This window comes from Biomphalaria glabrata, chromosome 8 (assembly GCF_947242115.1).
Source record: "Biomphalaria glabrata chromosome 8, xgBioGlab47.1, whole genome shotgun sequence".
Classification (NCBI taxonomy): domain Eukaryota; kingdom Metazoa; phylum Mollusca; class Gastropoda; family Planorbidae; genus Biomphalaria; species Biomphalaria glabrata.
Window position 1 is genome coordinate 21,782,549 of NC_074718.1, and position 25,550 is coordinate 21,808,098.

General features: G+C 35.9%; 1 pseudogene; it reads left to right on the forward strand.

The window, feature by feature from the left end:
• Positions 1 to 25,550, forward strand: part of LOC106052417 (CD109 antigen-like) — a 101,998-nt pseudogene that overhangs the window by 49,234 nt on the left and 27,214 nt on the right.

The window sequence follows — 25,550 nt, forward strand, 5'->3', positions numbered from 1 at the left end:
TCTGGTATATCAAAAAAGTAACGGATGGCTTTAAGGCCGTCAGCATGTGGGATGGAAGTGTAAAGGGAGCTGACATCTAGGAGGAAGAGTAGGTATTCTTTGTCAGGTTGTAGTATGACTTTTGCTAGTGTTGACAGGGCGTGGTTGGTATCTTTAATGAATGTAGGTAACTTTTCGACTATAGGTTGAAAGATTGTGTCCAGAAAGCGGGAGATAAGTTCAGTGGGTCAGGAACAAGCGGAGACAATGGGTCTGCCGGGGTTGTTAAGTTTGTGAATCTTAGGTAAGAGGTAGAAATATGGTTTTCCTAATTCACTATCATGGAGTCGTAGTTTGTGGGCCGATCGTGGAAGTAGGTTATCAGTAATAATTTTATCTATTTCAACCTTAACTTTTTTATTATTAGAGATGGTTCCGTCAGTTTTTCTGGGTGCATAAAAATCTGAGGGCTAGAAAATTGTATGGGGAAAGCGTTATAATGCGGGTCGTTATATTGGGGGGGGGGGTCTAAGAGTGTTCCAGGCAAAATAAGCATATATACCAACTATTTAATTCATAGAGTAGTTCGGGTATCAGCTGGAATAATAGAGGCCTAAATACACATGTAACAAATTTTAATGTCTTATGATTATTTTTTTTTACTAATAAAATATTGAACACATTCAAGGAGGAGTAATGAGTAGATCCGTTATAATTAAAATACTGCTAGAGAACAAATGGTACTATACTCTAGCAGTCTACCTGCTTGTGCACACTGGGCCCTACAGTTAATACAATAAAGTGTCTACCTGCTAGTGCACACAGGGCCCTACAGTTAATAGAATAAAGTGTCTACCTGCTTGTGCACACAGGGCCCTACAGTTAATACAATAAAGTGTCTACCTGCTTGTGCACACTGGGCCCTACAGTTAATAGAATAAAGTGTCTACCTGCTAGTGCACACTGGGCCCTACAGTTAATAGAATAAAGTTTCTACCTGCTTGTGCACACTGGGCCCTACAGTTAATAGAATAAAGTGTCTACCTGCTAGTGCACACTGGGCCCTACAGTTAATACAATAAAGTGTCTACCTGCTAGTGCACACTGGGCCCTACAGTTAATAGAATAAAGTGTCTACCTACTAGTGCACACAGGGCCCTACAGTTAATAGAATAAAGTATCTACCTGCTAGTGCACACTGGGCCCTACAGATTAATAGAATAAAGTGTCTACCTGCTAGTGCACACTGGGCCCTACAGTTAATAGAATAAAGTGTCTACCTGCTAGTGCACACTGGGCCCTACAGTTAATAGAATAAAGTGTCTACCTGCTAGTGCACATCAACCAAGATGATTGGTGTATATTTTGATTCTTAAAAATGTAAAGATATTAATATTTACCAGTTTTATAAAATAATTGAACTTATTCATACATTATACTTGTTATTAGTTAATGATGATACTTTTATTGTATTGGTGAGTGTTGCATTATAATCATTCTAAGATCTTAGAAGCTGCGATTTGGACTTTTTCTAGTAGTATTTCTTTTTGTTATTCTTGTCCAGACCTGTGTATTCAAAGAAATGTTTAATATCTCAATCTAATATTACAATAGATCAGATCTAGGAGTGATCGTGTGAAGTCTGGAGTATTGGAGCTGAACGGTCAGAGAGAGTTTAACGCTACATTCAAAGTTGAGCCTAGCTGGGCTCCCATAGCACAGTTGTTGATGTATTACATTAGACGAGACTCCAATGAAGTTGTAACTGATAGTTTGGCTTTTAATGTGGAGGGAATGTTCGAGAACAAAGTAAGTAAACTTAGCATTTAATGAAAGACTATTTTTAAAGAAATGGTTCCGGTCATTTCATCCCCTGGTCATTTCATCCCCTGGTCATTTCATCCCCTGTTTTTTTCCTCATCTGATCATTTGATCTAACAAAGAGTCATTGTTGAAATCATGAAATAAGCAATATTTAATATATTCATTTTTATTTACATGACAAAAAGTGTAACACATAAGATAAGAATAGAATTAAATGACATTAAAAACTATTAAAATTTAACATGTATAAATGTATATGTACATAAAGTGTTTTTGTTTTCATCTCCATCACTATGGTAGTTAGGTTTATTGATTGTAAGTACAGAAGACGAAGACGATTCTCTTTGCCTACAACACAATTTGTAGCTTTCATGTTTAAAAGGAATTGAAGCTAAACTTATATAGGCGACATGATATCCTGAGCATGGGTGAAGTCAGCCATTATTATCTAAAATAAAACCTTATTTCAAGGCTAAAAGTGATGCGCCCGTTTTCAAGAAAGAGCGATTGAAAAAATAAAATTAAGTGAAAGATGGTCTTTTCAGGAGCTATCAGTGGCATGATCATAAGTATTCTAATCGTTCTCATCTCTTAAATATTTCCACCACACCTTGGCCCTTGATTATGAGGTCATGAGAAGGACAATATTACCTCCTCTTCCATCCAATAGAAGCGCTATTGCTAAGTACACTCCCAGATTTACAATATATTATAAGATTTCTTATCAAGAATGTAAAGTGGAAGGTGAAACACTATAAACACATTAATAACATGTCAAAAATTATCATAAAGCATTCTACATAATCATATTTATATATAAGATGCAAAGAGGGCTTAAAGTCAAAGCCTTAACAGCACGTTCAAACAATAAATAAGAAAAAATATTTACTTAGGGATGAAATGACCGGGGATGAGATGACCGATCACCAAAAAAAAAAACAAAAAAACAACAACACAGGTATACCATACTTTCTTAAATCACCTTCATTATGTTCTGTTTATACTTTGATTGAGAGGGATATTGTGTAGAAGAGCAGTTGGGGCTAGATCAGTGGGGGCGCAAACTTTGACTCTCAAATCGCATGTGTCTCTTTGACTTCTTGCAGACAAGGAAATAGTATTTATGTCAAGAGCGTGTGTGTGTAAGATGTGAGATTGTGTGTGTGTTTGTTTATTTTATTAGTTGGTGTGTGAATTGTTTTAATCACGGGATTTTCAAGGGGGGACAATAAGGTTTTCTAGCGGTCAGTCTAACAGATGGAGAGCTGACCTGGTCTGAGTAGGGTGCTGGTGTTTTGTGTATTTCATAAGAGTGATGTAATTGTGTGCTTTATCAAGTATTAAAGTATTATCGATATTCGTGAATATAAGGAGTTAGAGTTGATGTATACTAAGTGTTCGTATTTGAGTTCAGCAAGTATTGACAAGAGTAATTGAGAATCATACCCTAGATCATCGAGCCATATGTATGTATTAAAGAACTCACCCCGAGTTCCCTTACAGTTGGGGGCTCTTGTGAAAGAAAACCAGGACCTCTCGCCGCAGAAATTGTATAAGTAGAGCAGTTATAAATTGTTATTAATGTACTTAAACTTACAAATACATGTTACATGTTATATTGTTGTTAATTTGACACTCATTCTATTTTAAAACATTTTTCCTCATGTGTTATGCCCCTTGATTTGGCCTGAGGAACGGCGGTGGTTTGAAGTACCAGTACAGAGAGGACAGCGACAGCCCTAAGTTGCATCACGAGGACAGGTTGGATCACGTGCAGAGAGTGGAAGTTAAGTGATTTGTGTTACCTCTCGTGTAGCTGAACCCTCTACTCTCTAGTCTCTATTTTCTTGCTCTATTATAATTTGTTTCAATCTGACTATCATATATATTCCTGCTTTTTTTTTCTTTGCTGTCATACTAGCCTCTCAATTTAAGGCTTCAGTCATTTCATTCTGATTTTATCGTTGCCAATTTAAAAAGCAAGAGTCTTTAAATCAAATTATTCTAACTTCCTATCTGAATCTAATAATCTGATCATTTTTTTCAATTTGTATTTTTCTGTCTTGATCATTTACTTGCCTAATCTATTGTATAACTAAAAATATTCTTCAAAATTAGGATTGATTTTATTTTCTTATTGTATAGTATAGAGCACTATAATTATTCTTAAGGTAGTAATTTAAGGTAAAAGAAATACTAGGACTGTTATTTTAACATTTTCTGTAAAACTTAGTGTAGCAAACGTACTGAGTGCTGTGTATTATAAGGATTAGAAAGTGAAACATGGAAAAGAAAGTGAGGCAGAGAAACAAAGAAGAGAAAGATCTGAGAGGGTGGAAGAAAGAGAAATGTCCAAGCTGCAACAGATAAGATTAAAAGAACTGGAATTGGAGGAAAAAGAGAAAGAAAGACAGGAGAAAGAGAAAGAAAGGGAACACGAAAGAGAAATGAAGAAACTTGACTTACTAATTGCCCAGGAAAAAAATAAAACACAATCAAGCGCGACAACCGGAGTCACAGCCCAGAGACCAAGACTGAGTAAAGGTTTCCCTGCCATGACAACCGAAGATCTACCCTGTTACCTCGACACTTTCGAGATGGCAGCTAGGAGAGACAAGGTTTTAGAAGAAGACTGGGTGGCACAGTTGCAGGAGAAAATAACACCTAAACTAAGGCAATTCCTGACACAGAGAAGATTAGTGGACTGCACTGACTACGAGAAGATAAAAAAAGAACTCCTAGACTATGTGGGAATGACGGAGGAAGCCTGCAGGAAAAGATGGCATGAGACTGTCCCAATTGAAGACGGCCCAAGAGAATTTTTTGTAGCATTACAAAGGAACTTCCGACAGTGGTGCGAAGCGGCGAAAATAGAAAGGAACTTTGATCAGCTGGAGGAGTTAATATTGAAAGACTCTATACTCAGTGCCCTAAACGAGGAAGTAAGAGAAGAGATCCTAGATAAAGAACCTGAGTCATTGGAAAAGCTAGTTGATTTGTTGGAGAACAGAAAGATAATCTTCCCATAGAAAGCATTTTCAAGAAATCGAGAATTTATCAGGCCAACGCAGTGAGTGACAAAAATTTGAATAGGCAAGATTACCACTACCGAACCAGTCCTAGCAGACCAAACTACATCAGGCCAAACATTCAATACAATGAGCCCAGAAGAAATTTTATCAGACCCCGCTATAGCAATTCTTACAACAGAGCAAGAGGGAGAGGGACATAGGCCACATTACACATTTAGCAACCAAGTTAACAACAGAAGAAACAACTATGGAAATGTAGTGTACCAGAATAACCAAGGAAGGTATAGGAATGAGACAAGAAGGAACTACTCCAATCAAGCCGAATGTGCCGTGGTGCAATTGCCTGAAAGACAAGGGACTTGCAATCTGATTTACCATAATCCAGAAAGTGTGGCTAACTTCATTATGAACGACAAGTCCATTGGATCACTAAATATAGAAGGAAAACTGAATGGAAGAAAGGCGTCGAACCTGAGAGATAGCGGCTGTAGCGTTATCGCCGTAAGAGAGACACTTGTCAATAAAAAAGATATTTTGCCAGAGAAATGCTCTTTGTGCTTAGAAGACGGGCAAGTATTCAGATACAAAACCGCAAAGGCAATGCTTGACACACCATACCTTAAAGGAGAATTCATAGTTGTACTGTTTCCTCAGCCGGTCGCTGATGTGTTAATAGGAAATGTGAAAGGTCTGTTTGTGTCAGCCGTAGAGACGAGAGGAATGAAGGAGAGAAAAAGGGAAGAAACTCAAGTAAAGACTCCTATCATAGGAACAATAATAGAAGGGAGTCTAGAGAAGGAACAAAAAGAAGATGAAACTCTGGCACCACCGAGCAAACAACACAAGTTGTTAAGCCTAACAAATTACTAATTGGGTTCCAAACTATAACATTCCTAGGCCATAAGATTGGCCAAGGCTTTCTTCAGCCTGAAAATTCCAATGTCAGTAAGATTCTGCAGCTACGGTACCCTAAATCGAAGAAGGAAACCCGATCATTATTAGGTCTGCTCAATTATTATCTCTCCTTCATTCCAAACTTTTCAAGCTTGTTGTCTCCCTTTACTGAAATTCTTAAAAAAGGGCACCCTTCTAAAGTTGCTAAGACTGTTGAGGGGGAGGTTGCATTGGAGTGTATACAAAGATACTTGACGTCTCACCCCATTTTAATGTTGCCTGATCCGGATAAATGTTTTTATCTACAGTGTGATGCTTCGGACAAGGCTGTTGCAGTTGCTGCTCTACAGTACGTGGGAAACAAATTGCATCCTGTCCGTTTCCTCAGCAGAAAATTACTCCCACGTGAATGTAAATACAGCTTAATGGAGCGTGAGTTGTTAGCATTAACATGGGGAATTAAGAAGTTAGAACACTTCTTGTATTCACGTAAGTTCATTGTTTGGACTGATCACCTGAATCTCAAGTATCTCAAATCTGCAACCACCAATACTCGTATTGCTAGATGGATATTATACCTTATGGACTTTGAAATTCAGCATATAAAAGGTACAGACAACTTTTGGGCTGACCCATTGTCTAGGCTTACAGTTTGAACTCACATTATTGTCTCTGTCAGAAGCATACCTGGTATTGTAACGTTTTCAGACAGTGCACGTTTCAGCAATCCAGTATGTACGTTCAACTTTTTCAACTATGATCGTCTCGTCAGAGAAGTTACTACTATTACTACTACTACTACTATTATTATTGCTAAATGACATGGACTGAACTGTTCATCTCTTTTGTTTTCTAATTGTACTTTGAACAAGACGCGTCGTCTCATCCAGTATTGAGAAGCATCGGAAGTCAGACTTAAACTCTATATTTACAAACAATAAACAGTACATTGTAATCTGATGTCACAAGGGAAGGAACTGGACAAGTGGAACAGATGAAGATTAGTTTAGTTATATTATTAGTTTACTATTCCATATGCATTATTATTGATGAATTTGTATTGTTGTGTTAATGGAAATATGATTTGATTTTATTAATGTTGATGCATAGAAACAAAGTATTCATTATTCCATACTTAAACTCATGGGTGTAGTTTCTTGAATTGAAACAAATTACTTCCGTAAACATAGTAAGCTGTACTGTGTATTTGTAAGTAGTATTTTTTTTATCATGTTGTACTTCAACAATCAATGTCATTTTTTTTTTTAGTGTACATAATATATAATTAGATTTTTAGGGAAAATCTTGGGGAAGTAAGGGGGAGATGTCAAGAGCGTGTGTGTGTAAGATGTGAGATTGTGTGTGTGTTTGTTTATTTTATTAGTTGGTGTGTGAATTGTTTTAATCACGGGATTTTGAAGGGGGGACAATAAGGTTTTCTAGCGGTCAGTCTAACAGATGGAGAGCTGACCTGGTCTGAGTAGGGTGCTGGTGTTTTGTGTATTTCGTAAGAGTGATGTAATTGTGTGCTTTATTAAGTATTAAAGTATTATCGATATTCGTGAATATAAGGAGTTAGAGTTGATGTATACTAAGTGTTCGTATTTAAGTTTAGCAAGTATTGACAAGTGTAATTGAGAATCATACCCTAGATCATCGAGCCATATGTATGTATTTAAGAACTCACCCCGAGTTCCCTTACAATTTACTCCTTTGCGTGATAAGATAAGAAAAAACTTATTGAAACGCAAACCTACAGAAAAGAGAGATATTTTTTAGAAAGTAACAAAATCACAAATTGTAAATTATCGTTTTAAAATTATTCGATCGATTGAATGACCGGGGCGGTGTAGGGGAGGTGCATGCAATTCTAGTGTGAGTTATAAAACGGGTGCAAAAAGTGGGCATGTCGCTACTTTGAAAGAAAATATTTATCACATGATACGAGCATTGTAATCTTCATCAGGAAGCACCATGTGCACAGACATTTAATAAAGAAATGTGTAAAGTAATGGACTCGGTGGTTAAGATAATCCACTCAATTGTAGCTCTACCTTGTTGCTATCGCTAATTTAAAGAATTTCTACTTGATATTCTGCTGCTTAATCGTTGCTTATCGTGAGGAAAAGTTTTTAAGCCACAATCTAATTCTCTATATATAAAATACAAAGGGACTAGTTCAACTTATGTCACATCTTTCTAGTAAAATTTCTTTTCCTTGTTCGATACCAAACAGAATAATAAATGACCAATTGTTAATTAGCTAATTGGATATTTCTTTAAATTGATTCTTGTTTTGTCAGAAACAAGAAATAAGTGTGCAAAATTTCAGCTTGATTCGAGATTGGGAGAAATAGCGTGTACAAACTTTTGTCTAAACAGAGTGAATTGCAATAGATATAAAAGAAAATATCTCAAATATAAAATTAAAGATATAATATCTTCCTTTAATTAGTAGAAAAGTATTATATTAGTATTATTAGACAGTCATTTTATATCACTTAGGAATATACATAAAACAATCTTTAAAATGCTTCGAAATTTTAATTAATAAATGTACAACATATTTTTTCATGTAGGTCACCGTCTCTTTAAAAGAAAACCCATTCTTGACACCTGTCACACCTGGACCTGGAAATCAAACATCAAATATTTAGGTAACTTTCAGGCATACACTGTTTTAATGTAGAAAATGTTTATTTCACTACTATTTTAGTTTTGAATGAGTACACACTAATTCATTCATTACAAACGTGAATGTAAATACAGCTTAATGGAGCGTGAGTTGTTAGCATTAACATGGGGAATTAAGAAGTTAGAACACTTCTTGTATTCACGTAAGTTCATTGTTTGGACTGATCACCTGAATCTCAAGTATCTCAAATCTGCAACCACCAATACTCGTATTGCTAGATGGATATTATACCTTATGGACTTTGAAATTCAGCATATAAAAGGTACAGACAACTTTTGGGCTGACCCATTGTCTAGGCTTACAGTTTGAACTCACATTATTGTCTCTGTCAGAAGCATACCTGGTATTGTAACGTTTTCAGACAGTGCACGTTTCAGCAATCCAGTATGTACGTTCAACTTTTTCAACTATGATCGTCTCGTCAGAGAAGTTACTACTATTACTACTACTACTACTATTATTATTGCTAAATGACATGGACTGAACTGTTCATCTCTTTTGTTTTCTAATTGTACTTTGAACAAGACGCGTCGTCTCATCCAGTATTGAGAAGCATCGGAAGTCAGACTTAAACTCTATATTTACAAACAATAAACAGTACATTGTAATCTGATGTCACAAGGGAAGGAACTGGACAAGTGGAACAGATGAAGATTAGTTTAGTTATATTATTAGTTTACTATTCCATATGCATTATTATTGATGAATTTGTATTGTTGTGTTAATGGAAATATGATTTGATTTTATTAATGTTGATGCATAGAAACAAAGTATTCATTATTCCATACTTAAACTCATGGGTGTAGTTTCTTGAATTGAAACAAATTACTTCCGTAAACATAGTAAGCTGTACTGTGTATTTGTAAGTAGTATTTTTTTTATCATGTTGTACTTCAACAATCAATGTCATTTTTTTTTTTTAGTGTACATAATATATAATTAGATTTTTAGGGAAAATCTTGGGGAAGTAAGGGGGAGATGTCAAGAGCGTGTGTGTGTAAGATGTGAGATTGTGTGTGTGTTTGTTTATTTTATTAGTTGGTGTGTGAATTGTTTTAATCACGGGATTTTGAAGGGGGGACAATAAGGTTTTCTAGCGGTCAGTCTAACAGATGGAGAGCTGACCTGGTCTGAGTAGGGTGCTGGTGTTTTGTGTATTTCGTAAGAGTGATGTAATTGTGTGCTTTATTAAGTATTAAAGTATTATCGATATTCGTGAATATAAGGAGTTAGAGTTGATGTATACTAAGTGTTCGTATTTAAGTTTAGCAAGTATTGACAAGTGTAATTGAGAATCATACCCTAGATCATCGAGCCATATATATGTATTTAAGAACTCACCCCGAGTTCCCTTACAATTTACTCCTTTGCGTGATAAGATAAGAAAAAACTTATTGAAACGCAAACCTACAGAAAAGAGAGATATTTTTTAGAAAGTAACAAAATCACAAATTGTAAATTATCGTTTTAAAATTATTCGATCGATTGAATGACCGGGGCGGTGTAGGGGAGGTGCATGCAATTCTAGTGTGAGTTATAAAACGGGTGCAAAAAGTGGGCATGTCGCTACTTTGAAAGAAAATATTTATCACATGATACGAGCATTGTAATCTTCATCAGGAAGCACCATGTGCACAGACATTTAATAAAGAAATGTGTAAAGTAATGGACTCGGTGGTTAAGATAATCCACTCAATTGTAGCTCTACCTTGTTGCTATCGCTAATTTAAAGAATTTCTACTTGATATTCTGCTGCTTAATCGTTGCTTATCGTGAGGAAAAGTTTACAGTTGTCTTAACTGTTTACTGAAATCAAAGCATTTCTTCTTGATAATAGTGTTCACTATGCAGTGTTACTGATCTGTGGATCCGAACATTGTATTTCATGGTAGATATTACTTCTATACCAGCTGAATTATAAGTTACAAGAAATAAGGACACTTTTTTTTGCTAGAAGAAGTAATTTCAATTGAAAACAAATTTACACTTTTTTGAAAAGTGAAGCTCTAATAGTTCTGATTATTGGCAGCTTTGAAATGAGTTGCTGAGAAAAGAAATTTCTAATTCGAGCGTCTATGTGACGGCTTAGATTGGTCTGAAAGATCTGGACCGGGAGAATATGTTATTATCATGTAATTGGTACTCATTGCTTATAGTGTTTTTATATTGTCGATTTACTAGGTGTTAAGCCGAGTTTTTGTGTTAGATTGATGTATGTAATCTTGCTAAACACTTTTATAAAATATAGATCTGTCTTTGTTAGCAGGCATATACTTTTTGTTATGAAGCATTAGTTTATATTTATAGATTTAACTATTGTTTTGAAACTATAATCTCCAGGTCAGTGTAGCCTTCAAAGAAAATGAAACTGACATTAAAAAGAATGTTTCCCTTGAGCTGTCTGCTGACTCAGATTCACAAGTCTATGTCCTGGCTGTGGATCAGAGTGTCCTTCTTCTGAAGACAGGAAATGATTTAACACCAAATAAGGTGACTTTATTTCAGGAAGTAGTTTGTACAGCATTAGAACTAGACTTTTTGATTTAAAAAATAATTTTATATTAAATGGTCAAAAAGACTAAATTTATTTTTAGCTGGTTACAAAGCTTATATCTACTCACTTTGTCTGTCTGTCTGGTACTATGTATGTACACATTATTTCTCTTACACCTAATCTTGGAGGAAGCTTAAACTTTGCACAATTATTTCTTTACTTGCCAACACAAGAATCAATTAAAAAAAAACACCACAAACTAATTAATTATTTTGTTTGGTATCTCGAGAAAGGAAAGGAAATTTGACTTGTCTGATTAGTTGGTATAAGTTGAATTAGTCCCCTTTATTGTTTGTAGAAATAAAAGTTTGTAAATAACTATAAAACCTATTTTCATAAGCATCTCTCTGGCCCAGTGGTTAAAATATTGGCTTGAGGATGCTGAAGAGGCCTTAGCCCCAGAGATCGATTTCAGGTCGCTCACCTTTTTTTTCTATAAATTCACTTAAAAAGCGATCACTCAGAAACGATCTTCTTTCTCCCCCGAACCCTTTCTAACTGGCCAGACAAGAGATAGAAACATAGCGTAGTGACAAAGCTAAAAGCATGACATTGCGTTAAACAAAACTATCGTTAAAATATTTCTAATCCCACAGACTTATTATTGTTAGTCTAGATCTATTACAAATTTAATGACATGACTGATCCGAACAAATTCCACTTAATACAAGTTTATTAAAAAAAGTATTTTTTTATTGTACGTGTTGATTGAGTCCTAGAGTGTACCATTAGAACTGAGACACTGCTACACTACGAGTGCTCTCAAACCCAAACTGTTTTTAGAATATGAAGCCGAACATCCAAAGACCAAACTGTTTTAGAATATGAAGCCGAACATCCAAAGACCAAACTGTTTTAGAATATGAAGCCGAACATCCAAAGACCAAACTGTTTTAGAATATGAAGCTGAACATCCAAAGACCAAACTGTTTTAGAATATGAAGCTGAACATCCAAAGACCAAACTGTTTTAGAATATGAAGCTGAACATCCAAAGACCAAACTGTTTTAGAATATGAAGCTGAACATCCAAAGACCAAATTGTTTTAGAATATGAAGCTGAACATCCAATGACCAAATTGTTTTAGAATATGAAGCCGAACATCCAAAGACCAAATTGTTTTAGAATATGAAGCCGAACATCCAAAGACCAAACTGTTTTAGAATATGAAGCCGAACATCCAAAGACCAAACTGTTTTGTCACATGAGTTACATTTTGAGTTAGGCCTAACTCTCTGATGGACAAGCTAATATTCTAGCCATTATTTACAACTGTGTTCTAATTCAACTCACTTTCTATAGGTCAAAGATTCATTCATCTCCAAGTTTCACAAAGGAGAAATTCCTACAGATTCAAACTTTGCTCTTTCCTACAGTGGAAGTTCAATCAATGAAGTATTCTCAGTAAGTACATGACTACTACGCTTGACATTCATTCATTGTTCATAGTGGCCTATTGCAATAATTGTTAAATATATTTTGTTGAGTTATTTTTCAACACTGTTATGCTATAAATGATTTATTAAAACTTCTCTTGACAGAATATGGGCTTAGCGATTGCAACAGATTTTTACATTTTTGCTCCTCCTACGCTTATATCACGTAAGTTTCCGCAAAGATGGAAAGGAACTTATGTTAATATTTATTTTCATTGTTACAAATGTTTTTTTGAAAGAATTTGTTACATGTAAATAATACAAATCTAAAAGCAAAGAAAACGTTTAAAAATGTCATAAATTTGCAATCAGATCGCTACATTTTGTGAAGCTTTAGTCCATTAAAAACGTGCAGTAGCAGTTCTGTCAGATGAATGTCTGTAACAATCAAACAACGATTAGAAATAACCTATTTGTGTCTCTGTTGTTTTCTCTACAGCTAAAGTTGGAAGATTGTCCTCAAGTAACTTTGAAAGTTCACCCTATGCAAATGCATATAGAGCAGACAATGCAAAGCAAAGCACTTCATTTGAGATGGATGTAGCGACATCAACTAAGCCTGTTGAGAGAGTCAGAAGCTTTTTTCCAGAGAGTTGGCTCTGGACAAGTGTAAAGAGGTAGATAACTCGCTACCGAATGTCTAGTCTTAACAGCGTCACTGGGGTCGATGTCTGCCGGTTACTTCAGAGTTCTCCCTCCCAATGCCTCTCTCCCCCCTTTCCTAAACAAAATCTTTCATTAGCTAGTTTGTAAATGTCAAGTTGATTAGTACAAAACTATATATACATTGACTAATGTTTATGAGTAGTAATTATTAAAATGATAAATTATTACAATTATTTGTATGTTGTTCTAATTTGAGAAGAGCCTTCTCAATACCAATTTGAGATCACTTGTCCCTCTTGTTGATACGTGAAGCACATTTATCTCTTTATCAATAGTTCATTAGGCCATGGTTGGAAGGTAATTGTTTATATTTTGTTCATTTCTTCCATTAAATCTTCTTCATAAAAAGGTAAAGAAGTCCGTGCGTTTCTACACTTTCAGAATGATTGCAAAAAGCTTTAGTAGCCATCATATCAGTGTTTCTCAAACTTTTGTTTGTAAATTCTCCTCCAAAAAATGTTAGAAAGCACAAACCAAGGCCTCTGGTGAAAACGGTGGGAAATGATAATTAATACTTTTACTTTTTTTTTAGTTTGTTAAACCTCGTTTTACGTCATCGATTCTCAAGTTTGGAGTTATTACTAAATACACACATTTTTTTAGGGGGGGGGGATCGCCCTACTGGTTGAATAACACCAACATAGATCAACTGAATTGAGTACACGTAAGTTAAAACTGTTTTATTTAAAAAATCGAATGCCCTCTTCCATTGATTCCAGAAGAAGCTGAACTATTATATTCCTGAGCTAGACAAATGAACAAGCCCATTCTAATGCAGATCTTTTTAAAGCTCTCAGAACTGATCTCGTCAGCTCTCGTTTCCCAATTAAATGTGTTCTTTTAATGTATATTTTGTCGTCAATGTTGTTATGAATCGTCGACTTCTGCTTTGCTAGAAACAGTGTGATATCATGTAATATTTGCCTGATTTCTAAGAGGTCACACCATTTTCGCTTCTTGACTTTATCAATGCATTGACTTCAGTGTCAAATGTTTTCCTCTTTTCAAAACCGGATCAGTCTTTTTCAGTCTAGTTTTTTGTAAGCGAGACATTATTAACTACAATTTGTGTGTGTGTATATTGTGGCCTACAGTATAACGTTTTGGTGATTAATCATTTAGTTTCAATGAAATATATGCAGATTATGATTGGACATTTAGTTTCAATGAAATATATGCAGATTATGATTGGACATTTAGTTTCAATGAAATCTATACAGATTGTGATTGGACATTTAGTTTCAATGAAATATATGTAGATTGTGATTGGACATTTAGTTTCATTGAAATCTATACAGATTGTGATAGGACATTTAGTTTCAATGAAATCTATGTAGATTGTGATAGGACATTTAGTTTCAATGAAATCTATGTAGATTGTGATAGGACATTTAGTTTCAATGAAATCTATGTAGATTGTGATAGGACATTTAGTTTCAATGAAATCGTTGTAGATTGTGATAGGACATTTAGTTTCAATGAAATGTATGTAGACTGTGATAGGACATTTAGTTTCAATGAAATCTATGTAGATTGTGATAGGACATTTAGTTTCAATGAAATCTATGTAGATTGTGATAGGACATTTAGTTTCAATGAAATCTATGTAGATTGTGATAGGACATTTAGTTTCATTGAAATCTATGTAGATTGTGATAGGACATTTAGTTTCAATGAAATCTATGTAGATTGTGATAGGACATTTAGTTTCAATGAAATCGTTGTAGATTGCGATTGGACATTTAGTTTCAATGAAATCTATGTAGATTGTAAGATCATCAATTCTTTTGTGTTTTTTTAACGTGTTTGCTTTGGAACACATATTTTCCCTCTTGATTGTTGAGACCCAATACGATTCGCACTCCCATAGTGAGGCCACTGTCTTGTGTACATTTTAAATTATATCTCTAGGCTTCAAGATTATTCTCTTTTAATAAATATATGAGGCTCTGCTCTCTGTCTGTCTGTCTCTCTCTCTTGATTTATGCCGATTGCTGTCAGGCTTGTGGTTTAAGAAAAAAAATAGCTTACTTTTAAATTAGAAATCTATACAATGTAGTACGAGCATAGCCAGGTTTTTTTTTCGGGAGGGGGGTTTGGGGGATTTTTTCATTTTTTCTCCCCCCTCCCCGGCCAAATATATATATATATATAATATATATATATATATATATATATATATATATATTGTTAGAACTATGGAATTGCGAACTTGGGACGAACACATAAAGGTCTATAGGGTGCAATGGAAGACGCGGCAACAAAAACCAGGAGAGACCCTACAAGAGTTGATGGCTTATCCGACCTTGACCCAGGAGATCTTAGGCGTTCTTGTAACGGACGCGTTTATCAATGGTGTTCATGACCCCGAATTGAAGAAGGCCATCCGATTGAGTGGGAAACGAGAGGCAAGCGATGCTTTGATATACGCCTTATCTTTTGAGGCAGCTAAAGACACAGCGAAAACATACTATTTCAGTCGGGGTCTCCATGTGCAGAAGGAGGACCTCACCCATATTATCAGACAGGTGGTGGAAACTATAGAGGACCGGCGGTCTCAGCAGATATCCAGGCAGAACATATCGGTCTTTCGCTGCTGGAGTTGCGATGGTCCTGGCCATATTCAAAGGAACTGTACTCGAAGAACTGCAGGCCGTCTGAGAGGAAGAGATGGATTGGGTAACCAGCAAGCCACCGCCCAATCTCAGAACCAGGAAAACTAGATTCTGCCGGTCTCGTGGGGCAGAGACAGGCAGCAAGATTCACAGGAAGCCCTAAACTTATTATCCCAGTGGCCGGGTTAGGTAAAAATAGAAGTCTGAGTGTACAATGGAAAGTAGGAGTTCGTTTCTGCAGATTTCTGCAGATTTCTATTAGATCAATAATTCACCAATAATTCACCATAGTCTCGTAGAGAATCTCGTGATTCATGAAACAAGTGGCTATTCACTAAAAACAGCTAGTGGTGAACTGTTGCCGATTTTAGGACAGACCTTTGTAAAGTTTGAGATAGCTAACCAACCTTTTAGTCACGAATTCTTGGTCGCCAATATCATGGATGAGTATATTCTGGGACTAAACTTTATGCAATTATTTGGATTAACGTTGAACATTTGGGGTGGCACAGTACAATATGGAAATCTAGAAATTCCTTTGCTGGGGGACAACCTGGAAGAGGAACAGATTAAGAGGGTCTTGGTAACAGAAGACACCGTCATACCCCCACAGTCTGAAGCCATTATATGGGGAACAATAGAAGGTAACGATCCCATATCTATCACAAGCCTCATAGAGCAGTCAAAGGAAGCCTGCAGAAGGCTGCCTGTTGGGAGAATATTGGTGGTTAGCAGAGAAGACAGGAGAGTACCTGTTCGCGTTATGAACGTTGACACTCAAGCTTGCAACCTACAAAAGAATATTGTTATAGCCACCTGTTGTCCAGTGGAAAAAGAACGTGGCCGGGCTAATATGGTAACACTAGACAAATCCGGCAAACACCGCGGCGACTACCATTAGAAAAGCAACAAGAGGCCGCTCACATGTTGGAAAAAATTAAGGAACAAGGAATTATAGAGCCGTCTAACAGCCCATGGTGCTCGCCTGTTGTTCTAGTTCAGAAAAAAGATGTCTCTCTGCGTTTCTGCGTTGACTACAGGACTTGAAATAACTTGACACAAAAAGGCAACTATCCTCTGCCCCGTATCGATGACACATTAGACATTCTTTCTGGGGCTCATATATTTTCAAGCCTAGATTTCAAAAGCGGCTACTGGCAAGTAGGTTTACACCCTGATGATAAACAGAAAACAGCTTTCTCCACTGGAAACGGACTATGGCAATTTACGGTTATGCCTTTAGGGCTCTGCAATGCAGAGGCAACTTTTGAAAGACTGTTGAAACGAGTTTTGCGGGGTTTAAATTGGAATGCTTGCCATGTTTACCTAGATGACATTATAGTCTTCGGAAAGACATTTGATGAACACATACATACCTTGAGGGGAAGTGATGCAACGTATTCGAAGTGCGGGAATGAAACTAAATCCGTCCCATTCTTTAAGAGGAAAGTTAAATATCTGGGACATATTGTATTCAAAGACGGGGTAAGCACGGATCCAGAAAAAACGGAAGTCGTCAAGCACTGGCCTACACTGGCCTACACTTACTAATCTTCATGAGCTCAGAAGCTTCTTGGGTCTTTGCAGCTACTACAGACGCTAGCGCCCTTCACCAATTGACCGAGAGGAAGACGCAATTTCAATGAACGCCAGATTGCCAAGAAGCTTTTGAGAGATTGAAAGAGGCTCTCGTCTCATCGACCATGTTTTCTTATGCTCTACACGGATGCTAGCAATACAAGGATCGGTGCTGTTTTATCACAGGAAGTGGACGGTAGCGAGAGAGTGGTAGGCTACTTTAGCCGAAGTTTCACAAAAGCTGAACAAAATTATTGTGTGACTAGACGTGAGTTGTTAGCTGCGATGGACTACATTAAGCATTTTCACAAGTATCTCTGTGGACAAAGATTTAAGTTTAGAACAGACCATACGGCCCTCCAATGGCTGATTTCTTTCAAGAATCCGGAAGGTCAAGTAGCTAGATGGTTAGAAAGGTTACAGACTTATGATTTCGAAACACAACACAGGAAGTGGCAAGCCCATTTGAATGCTGACACTTTGTCACGACGACCTTGTAGCAGGAGTGTAAGCATTGCACAAAAGTAGAAGGAAAAACAAGAGCCCTGGATTGTGGAGCTAAGTGCATCGGAGTCTTGGTCTGAAGAAACGATACGCAGAGAACAAAAGGATGACAAAGATATAGCCCCAATTTTGCAATGGAAGGAAGTTGGACAACTCCTTGATTGGCATCAAATTTCTTGCACGGGAGAGATTACCAAGGCTTACTGGGCACAATGGGACTCTGATGATAGACAACGGCGTCCTAAAACGGATGTGGCAATCCACCGATGGGACCTCGACACGAGTACAACTAGTTTTACCAAAGATTAGAATCCCAGAAGTGCTACATGAAATGCTCAACGGCTCCACAGGTGGTCACTTAGGCGTTAACAAAACGTTAGATAAAAGTCAGACAAAGGTTTTATTGGTGTCGGTACAAGGAAGACGTAGAAGATTGGTGCCGGAAATGTGACCGGTGTGAGGCAACTAAAGGCCCGCAACGTCGAACTAGAGGACCCTTACAACAGTACAACGTAGGTGTACCATTTGAGAGAATCGCACTGGACGTAGATGGACCTTTTCCTGAGACTAACAAAGGGAACAAATACATTCTAGTGGTAATGGACTATTTTAGTAAATGGCCAGAAACTTTCGCGATGCCCAACCAGGAAACCACAACAATAGTTGATATTTTGGTAGGACATTGGATTAGTTTTTTTCGTGTCCCAATGGAACTACATTCAAATCAAGGACGCAACTTTGAATCTTATATTTTGGGAGATTTGTAAACTCTTAAATATTGAGAAGACGAGAACGACACCACTACGACCTCAATCGGATGGGATGGTAGAACGCTTCATCGGTACGTTGGTACAGCATCTGGCTAAAATGTCAGCAGAACAGCAAAATGATTGGGATGACTACATTCCCCTATTCCTCATGTCTTATAGAGGAGCAGTTCATGCAACTACAAGTTACACGCCAGCCAAATTATTGTTTGGTCGAGAACTTAGGATGCCAGCAGATCTCTTATTTGGACAGTTAGGACACCAATCAACAACAGCAAGGGAATATTTAACAGGACTTCGGAGGAGACTAGAAAAGGTTCATGCTATTGCACGGAGTAGGATAAACCAGATACGATAGAAGGGCCAACTCTGCGGGTTTTGTAGAACATGATCTTGTCTGGCTATATAACCCCAAGAGAAAGAAGGGAAAATCGCTTAATCAAAATTTCAGCAATTAAAACTATAAAATTGTACAAAACTTTTGAAAACTATGACTAAGACTTTGAATTTAAATAGAACATAAACATATACGACACTAACAAAAGAATATGTATCCTTTATTAAGTTTAGGGCGTGAGTGGAAGTGGTCATATATATAAGCCTTCACTACTGAGTCCAGCGGAACTGTTTTTACTAACAGGTTAAAGGGCGAAGGCGACTAACTGGCTTCGGGCAGGAGGGGCTCGTTAGCCATGACTGGCTTTGTAAAGGAAAACTGAATTATAACCTCTGCTGCCATTCAGCTTTACCCAATCATGGGAAAGGCTTCGGGAATCAACAATTTAAAAAAATCATGAGCCCAGCAGAGCCTGCTGCGCCACTGACCCTAAATTGTATCGGTACTTGCCTTTCCTTTGGATATATCAGCTGCATGGAGAGGGGGGGGGAACTGATGTGTATGCGACCTCGTTTCGACTACAGCTTATGCTCAGGCATTCATCTTATTTCCATGAGATGATCCTTCGCGACTGAAGGAGGCCATTAATTAATAATTAGCATAATAATTTTTTACTAAATATCTTTAAGTCCCCCCATTCACACACATACATATTGACTCGGCCTACATCATAGGGGGCAAGTATATGAGTATATGTGTGTTTTTCTAAAGCCCCCATATATATATATATTAAGTTATGCAATACATTTTGTATAAAACATACTCAAGACCACAGGAAATAATTAATTTGAATTTGTTTAGCATCAATGGTCATGCCACACTTACTACCACAGTACCAGACACCATGACTTCGTGGATTGTTAGTGCCTTTGCAACTAACCCGAACACAGGTCTCGGCGTGGCACCAACTACTTCAAAGGTTTGCAATAAACAAAAAGTTATTTACAACTTTTTGTTTTCTTTTCTAAATATTAGTTATTACTGTGTTTATCTGTATTTTTAATAAATATATATATTATACATCTGAATAACAGTTTAAATGTAAAAGTACTCTAGGTCTATCAATATAAAAATCGTACTTTCATTTAATCTACAGCTTCGTGTGTTCAGACCATTTTTTGTAAGTCTGACTTACCCTCGCTCAATCACACGGTATGAACAGTTTATTGTCCAGGCCACAGTTTTTAATTATCTTCCAGTGGATGTAATGGTAGGAAACAAAGAACATTTATAAATATCAATTTCTTTAGAACAAATGTCATTAAACTCGTAATAGATCTAGACCAACAACAATAAATCTGTGCTATTAGAAATAGTTTTACCCATTGATTTTGTTTAGCGATTACATGCTTTTAGCTTTCCCAAATACAGTATGATCTTATCGCTTGTCTGAACAAATTGGGAAAGGGGGAGGAGAATAAAGAAGGGGTTATCTCCCTCAATGCTATGGTGATCGCTTTTAAATGGATTTTATAAATTAAAAAAAATTGCGTGAAGAATTCGAACTCGAGGGCTCAATCCTCATCAGGTCAAAACACTAACTACTGTGCCAACGAAGTGCTTTTGATAATATTGTCAGTTTGAAACTTTTAAGCCACAATCTAATTCTCTCTATATAAAATACAAAGGGACTAGTTCAACTTATGTCACATCTTTCTAGTAAAATTTCTTTTCCTTGTTCGATACCAAACAGAATAATAAATGACCAATTGTTAATTAGCTAATTGGATATTTCTTTAAATTGATTCTTGTTTTGTCAGAAACAAGAAATAAGTGTGCAAAATTTCAGCTTGATTCGAGATTGGGAGAAATAGCGTGTACAAACTTTTGTCTAAACAGAGTGAATTGCAATAGATATAAAAGAAAATATCTCAAATATAAAATTAAAGATATAATATCTTCCTTTAATTAGTAGAAAAGTATTATATTAGTATTATTAGACAGTCATTTTATATCACTTAGGAATATACATAAAACAATCTTTAAAATGCTTCGAAATTTTAATTAATAAATGTACAACATATTTTTTCATGTAGGTCACCGTCTCTTTAAAAGAAAACCCATTCTTGACACCTGTCACACCTGGACCTGGAAATCAAACATCAAATATTTAGGTAACTTTCAGGCATACACTGTTTTAATGTAGAAAATGTTTATTTCACTACTATTTTAGTTTTGAATGAGTACACACTAATTCATTCATTACAAACGTTCTTACTCCCACTGTGGTCCGAGTCATGTTTGTGAGAATAAGCCCCACTGATATTTAACTCATTTATCCCCCTTAGTATTCCTCACAAAGACAAAAACTATACATTCAAGATCTGACCGTCCATCTATCTTCCCCTTTCAGAGTCATATTCCTATTTTATATTCACTGAACTAAAGCCAAGTTGTAAGTCAATATCCGACAAGAAAAAATGCAAACGATTTCACAGACCATCGTTCTATTTAACTATCCAATGTTTTTGACTAAATAGTCAAGCGGTCATTTCTTGTCCCTACGAAAGTCAGGTCACTACTTCTTCTTTGTCTATCATATTTATTTTCAATAACTTTCTGAGTTCACCTATTGCACTTACCACTTTCTGAGTTCACCTATTGCACTTACCACTTTCTGAGTTCACCTATTGCACTTACCACTTTCTGAGTTCACCTATTGCACTTACCACTTTCTGAGTTCACCTATTGCACTTACCACTTTCTGAGTTCACCTATTGCACTTACCACTTTCTGAGTTCACCTATTGCACTTACCACTTTCTGAGTTCACCTATTGCACTTGCCACTTTCTTATACATGTTGTGAACTCACAATGACTAGATTTAATTCTGAACATAGAAGTTGAACACTTTCAATCCTCTATTCCAATCTATTCTGTTTTTCTATTTGATTATATTCTAACTATTGACATTAGTCATCCAATATCTAAATGTGAGCATGCTAATTAATTAACATTTACCACATGATGACATTTACATACTTTCTATGATGTTTTATTGAACAAGATCTCTCATCAATGTATTTATTTATGCAAAACTTTTCCTTGTCCGATTTTCTATTATCGACTCTGCCGAACCTAACCTTACTCTAACGCATAACATACTAATACCATAAATAGAATGTATTAACACGTCCCCTTGCACGCAATATCATGCAAACTAAAATTCATTTCTTACAACAATTAGTTTCCTGAATATGTTTTATTATTTGTTGTTTGTTTGGTGAGTTCTTTACATTTATCTACATGTAACTTTGTATGTATAATGACATAACATGTAACTTTGTATGTATAATGACATAACATGTAACTTTGTATGTATAATGACATAACATGTAACTTTGTATGTATAATGACATAACATGTAACTTCCCTTTCCAAGTGTATGCCCCACCCGACGAAAAAAAATTCTTTTGCGCCTTAGCTCTCCTTTTATCCAGCTAAAGTCTCTGGAGGACGGTGTAAGTCGGGAGAGTCCTGAGGCTTTTTGAAAATATAATATAAAAAAAGAAATTTAAACATTTAGGGTCTAATTATAATAGCTATATTATATTTAGAAATGCCCTGACTGATTGATTCATTGACTCACCTTTCACTAATTTTCCCACTTCCATAAAGCGAAAATTTAACTTTATATTTCATACCTTGGAACTAGGAGAGCAGGATATATTCATTATCGAAACCGCAGCGGCTAAATTAACTATAGACAATTCTTTATTCGCAATTTTTACCCAATATGATTTTGTAAAAATTACCTCGTCCTGTTCGCTCTAGCTTATAGGCCAAAATTATATTCTAAACATTTACTACTTTCTAATAAGACTATCTTCTGTTAAAAGGAACGCCTGTATTTTGTAATAAAAGATTAGATCTAGATGGACATGTATTAGGCCTATACGTCTATAAATAACAAGCAAAAATATAAAAAAATACTTAAAAAGAAAGAGCTTATATTAAGTGCATTATTTAGTTTGGATCAGTCATATAATTAAATTTGTAATAAATCTAGACTCTAGATTAACAATAATATATCTTTGCGATTAGAAATATCTTTACCAATTGTTTTGTTTAGCGCACTTACATGCTACAAGCTTTCTAAATACGTAATAATATTTTCACTTGCATGGACCACCTGGAAAGTGGTGTTTGTGTGGGGGTGGGGGGTAGGGAGAAAGAACGGGGTATCTGGGTGATCGCTTTTTAAATGAATTTATAAAAAATAGGTGAACGACCTGAATTTGAACTCGTGGCGTAAAGCCTTCTCAAGTTTCTCAAGCCAGCACTAAGCCTCAAAACGGTACTAATTGAGCTTATACCCCAACTTCAGTACAATTTCTTTCTCTTGTTCGTGATACGAAACAAAATAATAAATTACCATAGTTAATTAAATAATTGGTAAGTTATTTGTATTGATCTTGTGTTGTCAGGTGAAAGAAATAATTGTGCAAAACTTCAGCTCCGAGATTGGGTGTCGAAGAAATGACGTGTAGAAACTTTTGAACCAGACAAACAGATTGAGTTGATGTAAGCTTTGGAAAAATTTTTTAAAAATTCACATTAAATATGAGGCATACTAATCTAAATAAAAACTTTTTTTGTATTGTAATGACCATGTTCTGTAGTGACTCTATGGTTGCGCACTAGCGCACGAGGATAGACTAAATGAATGGGGAGAGAAGAAGAGGAAGTACGAGAAGATTGAGATGGGCCCATAGACATAAATAAATATAGACTGGAAGTAGGAAGTTATTTTTATTTGGGGGAAGTCAAATATGTTTTATGTACTATATCTATGTGAAAAAAAATGGCGGCAATTGAGCTATAAATTTTTGGACCAACATTTCAGCCAATATATAATTATGATCTTTAGTTTTGAAAAGTACAAAACTGCCATATTCCCAATATTTTGCCTTTGTTTCATAATCATAGACATAGGCAAATATATATAGGTTTGTGATGTGGATCTATGTTTGTTGACATGGCTTCTTTATTAATGTATGGCGGTCGTCTTATCGATTCAAATTGTTAGAATTAGTTTTTAGTCAAAAAAGTCAAAGAAAATGAGCAGAACGTGCTCTAATGTTCGTAGTACGATAGGCCAAGGATAAATTCTAAAGGTTGAAAAAAAATGAATATTATACACAGTAACTTTCAGTTTCAGTAAGTCAAAATAATTCAGTATCACTGTGACTGACTAAGTTAATATTGATAGAATCTAAATCAAATAAATATGACTAATATTTGTAATAACTAGGTCTAATACTTTTCATACTTTTTACTACTAACTATTAAACTAGTCAGTCTATCATCTATGCATGCAGACTATAGACTAGATCTAGTATAAGTATAGATTATAGATCTAGTGACAATCTAGTCTAGACTATAGTATAGTAGTATAGTACTAGTAGTATAGTACTAGTAGTAAGTAGTATTTTTTTTTTACTATAGTATTTATATAGACTAGATCTAAATCTAGTATTTAAAACTATTTATAATTATTTTAATTATGTAAATTTAATAGTAAAAAAAAACATGGCATCTATTAACGGATCTTTTTTCAGCAGAAGACCCAAATAAGCTAAAATGAAAACATTTTATAACAAAAGATAATCAGAATGCTCGCCTGACATAGAGTCTAGATTTGGTAGGCACGATTAGAGATATAATAATACAGAAGGGGTTCTATCAATTGTATAGGTTATGGCTGAAAAAAAAAACCAACTATAAATACTTTTAATTTTACACTGCTCATAACTGCTGTATAGCTCATACAAACTTATCTTTTCCCAAATGTTTCCCATAATAATTTTTACTTTATCGTCCAGTCTATATATATATATGTCTATGGATGGGCCTTGTTTTTGGTGATCTATGTTGATTAAACTTTGTATTGACTTTGTTCCCATACCTCGTTGAGTTGCCTTCTTTAAATGTTGTAACATTGGTGTAGAAGTGGGATTGTAGGCGACTCAACGAACGGGAGGCAAGTTAGTAATGGCTTCCCCTATTATGAAACAACTAGACCAACTCTTGATTAAAGAATTAAAACAATAGCTTCGGTATCGAGGTCTAAAGCTTGGTGGTAGCTAGGAGACACTTACAGCTCGTCTCCGGCAAGCCCTGATTGAGGAAGAAGAAGACCCGGACAGTTATCAATTCGAAGTAGGGCCAGATATAACTGAACTCCTAGGTAAGATGCAGGAAAAGATGGAACTCCTAGGTAAGATGCAGGAAAAGATGGATACACTTGATATAGGGATTAGAACCATGCAGGACAAAATAGACACACTGGATTCAGGGATCAGGACTGAATTGGTATTGGTTAACCAGAAGATAACCACGATGGAGGTCACCATGAACCAGAGAGTCGATGTGGTTGAAAAAGACATAGAAGAACTGAAAGTTCAAGTTAGAGAAGGGCTCAGCAAGGCGCCGGTGAGTAATACAGGATCAATGTTACCCGAAGGGCTTGTAAAGATGAATACAGGATCAATGTTACCCGAAGGGCTTGTAAAGATGAAACCTCCTGTGTTTGATGGGTCCGTCTCCTGGTCAATCTACAGAAGACAGTTTGAGGCAGCTACTAAGGTCAACAAATGGGAAAGCGAG